Here is a 12,994-nt window from a genome sequence, read left to right as displayed (position 1 = left end):
CTGGAATACTGCATACAGTTTTGGTCTCCATACTTAAGAAAAGACATACTTGCTCTCGAGGCAGTACAAAGAAGGTTCACTCGGTTAATCCCGGGGATGAGGGGGCGGACATATGAGGAGAGGTTGAGTAGATTGGGACTCTACTCATTGGAGTTCAGAAGAATGAGAGGCGATCTTATTGAAACATACAAGATTGTGAAGGGTCTTGATCGGGTGGATGCAGTAAGGATGTTCCCAAAGATGGGTGAAACTAGAACTAGGGGGCATAATCTTAGAATAAGGGGCTGCTCTTTCAAAACTGAGATGAGGAGAAACTTCATCACTCAGTGGGTGGTAGGTCTGTGGAATTTGCTGCCCCAGGAAGCTGTGGAAGCTACATCATTAGATAAATTTAAAACAGAAATAGACAGTTTCCTAGAAGTAAAGGGAATTAGGGGTTATGGGGAGCGGGCAGGAAATTGGACATGAAGCTGAGTTCGGATCGGTCAATGCCCTGTGGGTGGCGGAGAGGGCCCAGGGGCTATGTGGCCGGGTCCTGCTCCGACTTCTTGTGTTCTTTAGATTTGTGGTTGGGATCAGATCAGCCATGATCTTATTGAATGGCGGAGCAGGCTCGAGGGGCCGATTGGCCTACTCCTGCTCCAATTTCTTATGTTCTTATGTTCTTAACAACGTTCACCTGAGGAAGGAGGAAGCCTCCGAAAGCTTGTGAATTTAAAATAAAATTGCTGGACTATAACTTGGTGTTGTAAAATAGTTTACAATTGCACTTATTCTGCACTGCACAACATATTGATTAGTACGCCCTGTAGCTGCCCAGGACGTCTGCCTGAAACCGGAGCAAGGCCCATCACCTATGCAAATCAAAGGCCTAATGCACATTTCAGCCCCTTGCCAATACTGGATTGCGACTGATCGCAGTATGTACCATGCATGCTGCAGTCAGTTACCACAGGCGAAGAGCAGCCAAACCAGCAGTCTCTAAAGGGACCGCTGGAGACTGCCATTACTTACCTGAATATGGAGCCAGAAGGATCAGGCGTACTTCTCCTGACTCCATATTAAAACTGTGGGATGCTGCTAGACAGCGGAGGCACTCAGGTCAAGGCCTCCCTGCACATGGACGCGTCGCCGTCTTTTGCTCGGATCAGCTGTCGGTCCGCAGATTGATGAGCATCTGCGACCTGTTCGAACTGGCCTCAGGGGACAGGGTAAATCGCACCAAGAGCGAGGCCATGTTCTTTGGGAACTGGACCGACTGATCCTTTGTCCCCTTCACCGTCTGGTTGGATTACCTGAAGGTGCTGGGGATCTGGTTCGGGGGGGTCGGGGCGTGCACCAAAAACTGGAAGGAGCGTATTTCTAAAGTGAAGCAGAAACTGGGACTGTGGGATCGACGATCCCTCTCGATCGTGGGCAAAAACCACGAGGTGCTCTCGGTGTTGCTGTACTTGGCACAGGTCTGGCCCATACCTCGCTCCTGCGCCGTGACAGTCACCCAAGCCATCTTCCGCTTTATCTGGAGATCAAAAATGGACCGTGTCCGCAGGGACACGATGTACAAATCTCTGGAGAAAGGAGGGAAAGGCGTGCCCAATGTGGCCCTCATCCTGATGGCCACTTTTGTGTGCGGCTGCATCAAGCTTTGCGTGGACCCTTGGTACGAAAACACAAAATGTCACTACGTGCTAAAGTTCTACCTATCCCCGGTGTTGCGAAGGATGGGCCTGGCCACGCTGCCACGGAACACTCCGTCCAGTTGGACCGTTCCGCACAACCTGTCCTTCGTCGAAAAGTTTATGCAAAAAAACACTTTCGACCACAAGGCGATCAGTAAGTGATCCGCACGTAACATCCTCGAGACCCTGCGGGAAAAGGAGACGATGGATCCTGTCAGTTGGTTCCCCGAGCAGACTGTCAATGTCATTTGGCAGAACGCCTCATCGCCAGAACTTTCAAACAAGCACCAAGACCTAGCTTGGCTGGTGGTGAGAAGGGCCCTTCCTGTCAGAACCTTCATGCACTCCCGGACTCTCAGCCCCACCGCGCGCTGTCCCCGAGGAGGCTGCGGTGCAGACGAAACCGTCACCCGTCTCCTTCTGGAATGCGCCTTTGCAAAGAAGGTCTGGAGAGAGATGCAGTGGTATCTGTCCAGGTTCGTCCCGAGCAGTTCCGTAACACAGGACTCTGTGCTCTACGGGCTGTTCCCCGGGACGCACACCGAGGCAGACATCAACTGCTGCTGGAAGACCATCAACTCGGTGAAAGACGCCCTTTGGTCTGCCCGAAACTTGCTGGTCTTCCAGTGCACGGAACTGTCCTCGACCGAGTGTTGCAGACTGGCACATTCCAAGGTCCAGGACTACGTGTTCAGAGACGCACTGAAGATGGGTGCGGCCGCTGCAAAGGCTCTGTGGGGAAAGGCAACCGTTTAGACCCTTCCCGCCATTGTAAACAGAGAGGATGCAATCAGGGAAAAACCACCCTCGGACAAAATGTAAAATTCAAATTGCTGTAATGTACCTGTAATGAATCTGTAATGTACCTGTAATGAATCTGTAAGCAATAATCTGTGTTGAGTGTGATGCAATGAGGCACTCTAGAGTGTGACGAACTGTAATTATGTACAATGTGTTCATTGAACTGTACTTGATTTAACCTGCAAATTGTATAATCTGTATTTTATATGTTTGGAATATGATATGACAACTGTATTGTATGTTTTTTGCGACAAATTTTATGAATAAAGTATATTTTTTGAAAAAAAAAATCCCCTCCCGGTAGGCCCGGTGCTGGGGTCCCCGCCGGCCTATCTCCAACTTTTTGCAACCGGCACACTGCCTCTTGGGGCCACTACTGGTATACCAGCTTCGCATGTTCCTCTTGCCCATCAGTTTCGGCACGGTGGTTCGTGGTTGCTGCTGGGCTCATGCCCTTTATTGCACCCATCAGTCTTTTTCATATCCTAGCCCCAAGAAAATTCCCTCCTGCACCAGTCTTAATTTTCTATTATCCACACATATCTAAACTCTCCAAGGCTGAGAATTTATGGCGATACTTACTCCCATCATCGTGTAATGTGAAAGCCCAGTTCTTGCAGTGCAGGATCTTCCAGCTGACCTTTATGATTAAATATTTAAATATAGCACAGTGCAATTTCCTGCCCATTTGGGGCAGGATCATAATCTGATTGGCCATCTGGAGTGGGTGAAAATGGAAACTTCAAGTCTAATGGAGGTTTTAAAGACGCTGCTGCTTTTTTGCATTTTTTTTAATTTTAATTTTTCCAGTACCTTATCAGTGTTTTTATTTGTTCTTTACTTTCTTTTGCCTTTTATCTCAAAATGTTGTTACTCTTTTTTTTTGTTAATTTTAGGTGGGGGGGGGGCGGGGGGGAGGTTTAGAAAATGTAGGGAGCGCTTAAGTTGAAATAAAAAGAGCTGAATGTCTGTAAAATCGCCAGAAAGCCAACTGTAATAGTAACATTTAGAAGACTTCAGTAGAACAGGAAGAACATTTTTTTAAAAAAGGAGACATATCAATGTGTGCCCTGTGGGGAATGGGTACGCATGATTAAAAGGTGAAAAAGTTGTAAGGACGTGAGAGAGATTGGTATGAGGCAGGCGTAAAACGGAACAGGTTGACAGCAACACTTTGTAGAGTGCATACTTTGGTCATATCTCTGATTGGTTCTGTTGGATAGCCTTACTTTGGCAGCATTTTAAAGCTGTGACAAATCTTCTATATCTGCTTCGACATCCATCCGCTAGTATAAACAGCAATGATCTTGGCCATCACCTCATGCCAGTCATGGAGCATCAAGCAGGCAACTCTCCTCACATTCATTTTGTATGGCAAAACCTTCACTAAACAGCCATTAAACAGGGAGGTTCAAGTGCTGTGCCCACAGGCTCTGTTTCTTGTCTTCACGTTTGTTTTGCCATCCACTGCTTTTTGTCAGCCACTTCTCTTGCTCCATACAGGCTTTGGAAAGGGTTAAAATAAATTTAAAAGCCCTTATAGTCTTTGGAAAGGCAACAAACTCGCACAGCCTGAAGAGGTACTGGGAAATCAGAGCAACCCTTATGCACTGAGGGAGGAGCCTGAGGCCCTTATCAGTCTAGAGATTAATCATCACCAAAATTCTTGTAGTCTCCAGAGGGAACATCTGGGCAGCCACCTTAAGGTAATAGATACCTTTAAAATTGATTACCTTGCATCTCTTCAATTTTGGAGCCTTCAAAAAGCTCAGTATGGAACCCTTGCCTGATCTTAGCAGGCATTGAATCCACTGGACCTATCAGGTGGCATATTAGGTCAAATTTGCAGGATAACCCAGAAATGCCCCCAGGGCATGCCCTCAGCTGGCTAGAGACTTGGAGTGGAAGATTCATCCCATCAACTGGGGTTGCTGATGGAGGGCAAATGAAGCAGAATGCTAACAGATCTGGGTTCCATCTCAAATTCCTGCCTTCCTAGGAGAAATGGCCACTTCATGTTCTCCTCCAACCCGGGAACTTTGGGCCCTTTGACTCCACGTGTGAGTACTTACCTTTAAGAATTAAATAGAGGTGGGTACTTAAAGGGCTGATGATGTGCCAGATTTCCTGTCCCTGCATAAGTAGGCTCCTTGTGCAGGCCCAATGCAGACAAGAGCTCACCCTGAGAAACTAATAAGCCTGACCCCAGAAGATTGCATAAGGTTAACCGTTTCAAAAGCGTGTGGGTGGAAAGCTCGCAGCACTCCAATCCCACCACTTCAGCACCATGACTGGGAAAAAAAACTTTCTAGTGCCAAATTATAAGCAGCTTTGTCCTGTGAACTCAAACCTATTAGAAACCAGGCTGAAACTGTCCAAATTCATTTCATGTAGGATTCTTGCTGCTGGCAGAAAAAGGAGACTTCTAATTCAATTTCCTTAGTTCAAATCAGCTTGTTTTACATCTACTACAATTAATTGTTTGCCATCTATTACAATTAAGTATGGCATTGTATCCTTAGAAAAAAGCCTGAATCTGTTATGCAAAATCTCTCATAACATGATAGAATCCATTTCTCAGATTCAGAATTTCAAATCTTTTAAGTCACATTCATAAAACAATGTGGGAATTCACAATGTAGTAGTCTCAAACATTTAAATCATTTAATGAATAATCTGTAACCCTAAGTAATTTTAAATAGTTTTCTTCATGCTGTCAGTTTAATAAAATCAGCTGCAGTCTGCGGTATTATACCAAATGGAAATGTAAAATGGCAAAAACTGAAAGATGTCTGAACTGTTCTCTCTCTAAATCTATCTATTATACTAGATTTCTTGTGGCCTTGCTCACAGTGAGTCAGAGAATCAAAATGTTATTAATAATAAGTCTGTTGAGTCACATAATGCACAATGGGGCAGATTATCCTATTCCTGTACACCTTGGATTGGATTGTCTCAGAGCAGCACATAGAGGAAAATCAGCCAGGAAGGATCACACACATGTAAGGGTGCCCACCCAATTTTTCATCTAATAATACCCAGGCACAGGAAAAGGAAAATATGCCCCATTGTATTATCAGGGCCATGTGATCTACAGTGACTGAATAAGCCAAATATTGTTTTTGTTACATAGTATTTAGGATTTTTATCCATATTTTGGGGATTGAATTCCACATTTACAGTTTTCACAGAAAAATGATCAGTGGCCTTGATTAGGTTTATATTCATGAATAATTGGCCTTTATTTGATATATATTCCTCTGCCTACACATTTCATTTTGATCGCTTACCTTTATTTTAAAAGCTGAGATTATGCAGCAAGAGGTAAGATTTAGCATCACAGGGGAGAGGGGGGAAAGAAAGGGAATTTATCTGCACTCACTAGGCTTTGGTAGCACTGAGGGGATGGCCCTGGGATTTAGCACACTGAATTGGGGATGGTAGAGTTTGGCAGTAGTAGGATGGAGATGCTAGGGTTAGGCAGCATGGCAGGGGGGGGAGCGGTTCCTGTGAGAACGGGGAGTGGATGCTTAGCATGTCGGATATGGTTCACTAGTGAACTCTGGACTTTGTCTGGAAGTGGGCAAGGCAGGTACTGGGGGGGGGGGGGGGGGGGATTGGGAGCAGTCCAGGTCTCCAAGTCTGGTAGTGCTGGTTGGTAGGTTTCTCTGCTAACATGGAATTAATTGTCTTGTGATTGGTTCCTTCAAGAGTACTGTTTCCCGTAGACAAATAACTATCACAGCTGCATACATAAATCTACAGATTCCACTATCTGGGGAAGATTTTCCTCTGTGAGCATAGACAGACACAGCACTGCACCTATGAGGAGACAGTCACCCCATTTTCCTCCCTGGGGCTACTTGTTTGACCCAAGCAGACTCCAGGCACAGGCCTGCCCCCTGGCTGAACTATGTGCCTGAAAACCTGACTGCAGCTGCAGGTCTGTTAGGCCTGCAACAGTGCTTCTAGTTGCGAAGATTGCAGCTTCTTAGTTGCGGCTTTAGAGTAGCAGCCAGAAGACCCTGAGGCCTTCCAATCTTCTGGGGCTGTGGGGGGAGGGGGAGCTATGGGGAAGTTGCATAAACATTCCATTCCTGCCACCATGGCTTCAGCCTGCCCCCAGGGCCCATCCCAATGAAGTTTTTGATGGGGCCCCTGCACTGGGATGCCCAACATGTATTGACCCCGGCAAATGAGGCGGAAGGCCAGAACTCACCTTTGCACCTTATTAAAATAAAAATATCTACTACAGGCACAGGACAACTTATGCATCACAAGGCAATGTTATTGGGGTGGAGAGCTGACGTACTGCATTTCTGCCCCTTTTCTGCTCTAGCCTTCACCTGGTGAACATCAACCAATAAAATACAGTCAGCAATTTTTGTATCTCGAGGAAGTGGGTGGCAAAGCATCCTCTGTAAACGTCCAGCCTTTCTTTCAATCTTAAAACAGTTCTAGGGATTACTTTAGAAAAAAACTGAAGCCTCAAATTTCCTTGGGATTGCTCGTGTAATGGGGCAGTAAGTCAGGCGTGAAAGGCTGGGCTGGGGGTCAAAATATCGCACAGGTCCTGGAATTGCTGGGTCTGCACTCAGAAGAGGAGCCACTGAAAGAATTCAATGGGGCAGTTAGAACTTCTGTCTGCCCCACAAAACAAGTGCAATAGGTATTCAAATAGATTTGTGTCTTTACCACTTGGGCATTAAGCAGCACCTGTATGAAGAACAAAGAAAATCAGGTGGGCAGGACTGCATTCTCATAATGGAGCCTATTTGATCTTTCTCCCACTCAGCTGAGGCAATAGATGAAGGAGACATGGAAGGGCTTGTAACCACAATTGTTTTATGTAGTACATGCCTTAGTATTCAAATACCCCCCAAAAATTAGTTTTCTTGCAGTCATACTCCGGACAGAATAGTGAATAAAAAGTGGACAGCAAGAAACTCAGTGCATTTCTTTGCTTTTTTTCTCTCCAAGAGGAACAGAAAGCAATAAAAGCAGCAGCAGAGAGTGAAGCAGATCGCATGCAGAGATCTTCATTAACACTGTCACTCACCCTCTCACCCGCACTAACCAGCCCAGTAAAGAGTTATTGAGGGCAAAATAGATAGTTTAAATGAAAGAGTAAACATTGGGTGATGCACCACACAGAAGAAAGTCAGATCAAGAGCTAAAGGAAATGGAGAAAGGAAATGTCAACCATCATCAGAAGAGGCATGAGGAAAAATTGAAAAGTCACGAGGATAATGCATAATGGTGAGTCGAATTTATTTCCCATTTATAAAGTTCCAGAATACTTACATGATTTTTGCTGTCAGAAATGTTATGATGTTCAGGATTTTTTTTTGGTTAAAACAAAATTACGCTGGAAGTGAAAAAGATGTTGTAGACTCGGGACCCTCATGGGCCTTCCGCTTTTAATGATAAATGGAGTGTTCTGAAATGTTGTACATTTTAATTATGAGCAGCATCCTGGCTATTACAGATGTTGTATGATTATAATATGAACAGACATAGGAGCATAGGAACACAGGAACAGGAGTAAGCCATTCAGCCCCTCGAGCCCGCTCCGCCATTTGATAAGATCATGGCTGATCTGTGATCTAACTCCATATACCTGCCTTTGGCCCATATCTCTTAATAACTTTGGTTGGCAAAAAGCTATCTATCTCACATTTAAATTTAGCATCATTTGCCGTTTGTGGAAGAGAGTTCCAAACTTCTACCAGCCTTTGTGTGTAGAAGTGTTTTCTAATCTCACTCCTGAAAGGTCTGGCTCTAATTTTTAGACTCTGCCCCCTACTCCTAGAATCCCCAACCAGCGGAAATAGTTTCTCTCTATCCACCCTATCTGTTCCCTTTTATATCTTATAAACTTCGATCAGATCACCCCTTAACCTTCTAAACTCTAGAGAATACAACCCCAATTTGTGTAATCGCTCCTGGTAACTTAACCCTTGAAGTCCAGGTATCATTCTAGTAAACCTACGCTGCACTCCCTCCAAGGCCAATATGTCCTTCCGAAGGTGCGGTGCCCAGAACTGCTCACAGTACTCCAGGTGCGGTCTAACCAGGGTTTTGTATAGCTGCAGCATAACTTCTGCCCCCTTGTACTCCAGTCCTCTAGATATAAAGGCCAGCATTCCATTAGCCTTATTGATTATTTTCTGCACCTGTTCATGACACTTCAATGATCTATGTACCTGAACCCGTAAGTCCCTTTGGACATTCACTGTTTTTAACGTTTTACCATTTAGAAAGTACCCTGTTCTATCCTTTTTTGGTCTAAAGTGGATGACCTCACATTTGCCTACATTGAATTCCATTTGCCACAGTTTTGCCCATTCACCTAATCTATCAATATCCCTTTGTAATTTTATGTTTTCATCTACACTGCTTACAACGCCACCAATCTTTGTGTCATCGGCAAACTTAGATGTGAGACTTTCTATGCCTTCATCTAAGTCATTAATAAATACTGTGAATAATTGAGGCCCCAAGACAGATCCCTGGGGGACTCTACTAGTCACATCCTGCCAATGTGAGTACCTACCCATTATCCCTACTCTCTGTCACCTTTCGCTCAGCCAACTTTCTAACTAAGTTCATACTTTTCCCTCGATTCCATGGGCTCCTATCATCACTAAGTCTTTCCAATGAATTTGTTTTGCAGCTCTTTACCAGTAGCTGTTTGTGACCCTGCTACGTGCTCCTCATATCCAAGTTCCTCTGGTCAGGGGTTCAGTTTCTGACTCAATTTCCTCTTCAGGAATCTTAGTTTCCAGGCCTTTCTGAAGTGGAGGACACAGCAGACCACCACAGTTCATGAACCAACATTGGGAGCATATTGGAGGGCCTGTTCAATTTCAATTTTAGACCAATGAGTTAGAATCCATAGTAGTATTGGTTACCTCTCTTTTTCAAGAGGGAGGGCCAAGTACAGGCCAGCAGTAGCCCACAATAGTGCTATGGAGTCAGGAAGAGCAGTCCTGCTCCTCTTGGCTCCACAAGAAGAGAATTTTAAAAAACTTTCCCCACCATTTGTTTGGCATCCTCCAGTGGTCCCTTTGAGTACCGCTGGTTAGACCGCTGTAGAACTGGAAAATGTACTCGAGGCATGCATGGTGTATATTCCACCTAGATTTTACAAATTTTTCAAGAAGGGTCCTGAAACAGACGCTGGATCCTTGTTTGCATATTTAAATTGGGACACCTTTTTAGATGAAAAAAATGTAGTGTCCATATTCATTGTAGATTCTAAAATACTAGAAAATGCATCAAATAAAAATTTTCTGGAGAGAACATGCCCTCAGATCCCCATAAAAATAAATCTTCTGCCTTTAAAACTTGCAACCCCTTTTCAGCCTTTTATGCACAGTGTTTATTTTTTTCTCCAATACAACAAAAACTTGCATTTATATTGTACCTTTAATGTAGTAAAACATCCCAAGGTGCTTCACAGGAGCATTATCAGACAGAATTTGACACCGTGTCACATAAGGAGATTAGAACAGGTGACCAAAAGCTTGGTCAAAGAGGTAGGTTTTAAGGAACATCGTAAAAGGAGAGGTAAAGAGGCGGAGAGGTTTGGGGAGGAAACTCCAGAGCTTAGGGTCTAGACAGCTGAAGGCACGGCTGCCAATACAAGTGAAAGTGTGTTGGGTATATCTATAATGTAAGTTACAACCCCAAGCCCCACTGCACTTCCAATTTAATTACTTGTTTTCACACATCATATCTGGGGCGATTTTTTAAGTCATCAGTTTTTTTCAAACTGTTCGGTCAGCTTTTGTTAATTTGCCACATTGACATGCATGAGAAAATATTTGCTCTGATATTTAAACATCTAAATAAATTTTATGTGCACTCCTTGTATTTCCCTGCAGCATGGCACAAAATATAGTTTTATTCAGTGGACCAATATGTACTTCCCTCCTGCTGAATTAATATGACATTTTCTTTAATCTGTGCTTTTTAACCACTGCCTTGGAATTACTTTCCTTGCACTAGTTGCTTAAATGAGCCATTTTCTCCCTAGTCACAAAGCAAATAGCACTAAAGCTGTCTTCGATTCTGCTGAGTCAGAGGTCTGCAAGTCATTTTTGTTAACTTACTTCTGTAATTTGGATTTCTTTCACAATTTTAAGATAATTACCTCAGACTCCTTATATTTTTTTATGCCATGCACAATCCCCTGCCAAGACAGCAGGCCTCTGGCAGTGAAACTCTGTAACCGGTTAATACAAGGTGCATAAAAATAGCAGGGATGTCTTGCCTATTGATTTTAATGCCTTCCTTGTGGGGAATTGTTTGACTTCAAACCCCAATTGACTATTTTATACTGGAAATATGGAGAATCAAGGATGCAAACCCATATCCTACTACTCTGTGATAAAGAGCAATAGTGAACTAATACATGACACTACAAGCCTACTTTTTAGAAACAATAGAAAATAGTAGTTAATGAGATAGTGTTACGGGTTCCAAAAGGCACTATTTGGATAGGCAAGAACACCCAATAAAACTGAGTTAGTATCCCCTTTGATGCCATGTTAATATTGCCCCTACCCACTCCTTGACAGACATCACAAATTCACTAAGAGGAGTGGGGATTGGTTTGCAAGTCACTAAATACTTAAATTCTGTAATCCATAGCAAAAAATACTATTTAACAATATAAGTAATACAATAAAATCCAACCCTAAAGTTCATGCTGCAGGCGACAGTGATATTAATATATTGTAGAGACATGAAAATCAGTTCACAATTGCAAATAACTAGAACATAAGATGAATTATACTGCCAGCCTGTTCCATATACAACAGCAAGGGGCAACTTTAAAGGATTAATAACGTTAATGTAAAACAGGCAACAAAGATGTATAAAACTACCCATTTTAGTTATCCTCCCAATTAATGTTAATTTGTTATGAAATGCTAAATAAATAAAACAAACATATTTTAATTTACTGAGGATTGTCATTTCAAAGAGGCAAAGGGGTAGAAACTCATCGGTACCTGGTTTTGGCCCGAAGGCGGCGGGTCTGCCGCAACCCTGCCCAAACTGAGGGGTCCAGGACCGGCCCAAAATTGGGCCTCATGGCTCATCTAAATAATCTGGGCAAGCTGTTGGTGCTTATCGCACCTTCGCAGGCTGCTCGCTCGACTGGTGAAACAAATTTCGGCTTGATCGCTTCACCGGCAGCAGCCCTCAGGTAAGTCCCGGGGGAGTGGGTGAAAAGAGAATGAGAGGGAGAGCCAATTTCGGCAAGGAGGCCTAAAACAGATGTGAGGCCCCTCATTTATATATGTAAGAGGCCCTGATGCTAGTTCTAGGCGGCCGCCAAGGTTGCCTAATCCAATTTTGGGTGGGTCATTTTTCATACGTTCTCGGAGCACAGGATTTTGGTCCCCAAAATTGGGCCTTGTTGCACCTGTTTTACACTCGTAATTTCTAGGTAAAGAATCTAGAAGAGCTGCACGTCACTTTCATCATGAGTAAAGCTTTCAAATTTTAAATATTTTGATTCCTTGTACGAAACTACAACGTCTCTCACATCGTAATCACAGCCTCTTATGGAACACTATGCTTCAGAGCAAAGATCTAAGCAAATGACACATTAACATTTCTGCTAAAAAATGGCCTCACTGCAGTGCGAATAGCTTATCTAATATCTTTACAGGTGACAAACCTACTTTAAAAATAAAATGTGAATATAGGATTAAGTAATAAATTTAGAGGAATAATTTGTTAATTCAGAATCCTTGTTATCAAGTGCAGTCTTTGTTCCTCTATCATTATTCCATGCAACTGGAATGAATTTACTCAAAATATTGTGGTAGGATTTTAAAGTCATGGTTATCAATTGTATTTTGACATGGAGATCACAGTTATACCAATAATGTATGGTAAAGGCATTTTTCACATAATTTCTCCTGCTAGTACAGTACTGGCATTTGCTTCAGAGTTACCTAAAGGCTTATCTGCTATGACAAGTCCTTGCTCAATGGGCTGATGTATAGTGGCATTTAGAGAACTGTGGTACCAGTTCAAGCCTGTAAAGTCATTCGGCAGAACACCTCATTGCCAGAACTTTCAAACAAGCACCAAGACGTAGCTTGGCTGGTGGTGAGAAGTGACCTTTCTGTCAAATCTTTCGTGCACACCCGGCGTCTCAGTGCCACCAAACACTGTCCTCGAGGTGGCTGTGGTGGGGATGAGCTTGTCACCCATCTCCTTCTGGAACATGCCTTTGCAAAGACGGTCTGGAGAGAGATGCAGTGTTTTTTGTTGAGGTTCATCCCGAGCAGCTCCGTAACACAGGACTCTGTGCTTTACGGACTATTCCCAGGGACACACACCGAGACAAACATCAACTGTTGCTGGAAGAGCATCAACTCGGTGAAAGATGCCCTTTGGTCTGCCCGAAACTTGCCGATCTTCCAGTGCAAGGAGCTGTCCACGACCGAGTACTGCAAACTGGCACATTCTCAGGTCCAGGACTACGTGCA

General features: G+C 43.7%; 1 protein-coding gene across 3 annotated transcripts in view; it reads right to left on the bottom strand.

The window, feature by feature from the left end:
• fmn1 (formin 1) overlaps positions 1 to 12,994 on the bottom strand; it is a 449,066-nt gene that overhangs the window by 305,845 nt on the left and 130,227 nt on the right. The window lies entirely within an intron of this gene.

The sequence above is a fragment of the Heptranchias perlo genome, chromosome 10, assembly GCF_035084215.1.
Source record: "Heptranchias perlo isolate sHepPer1 chromosome 10, sHepPer1.hap1, whole genome shotgun sequence".
Taxonomy (NCBI): Eukaryota; Metazoa; Chordata; class Chondrichthyes; order Hexanchiformes; family Hexanchidae; genus Heptranchias; species Heptranchias perlo.
Note: the sequence above shows the minus strand (reverse complement) of the source record. Positions and strands in the feature narration are given on the sequence as shown.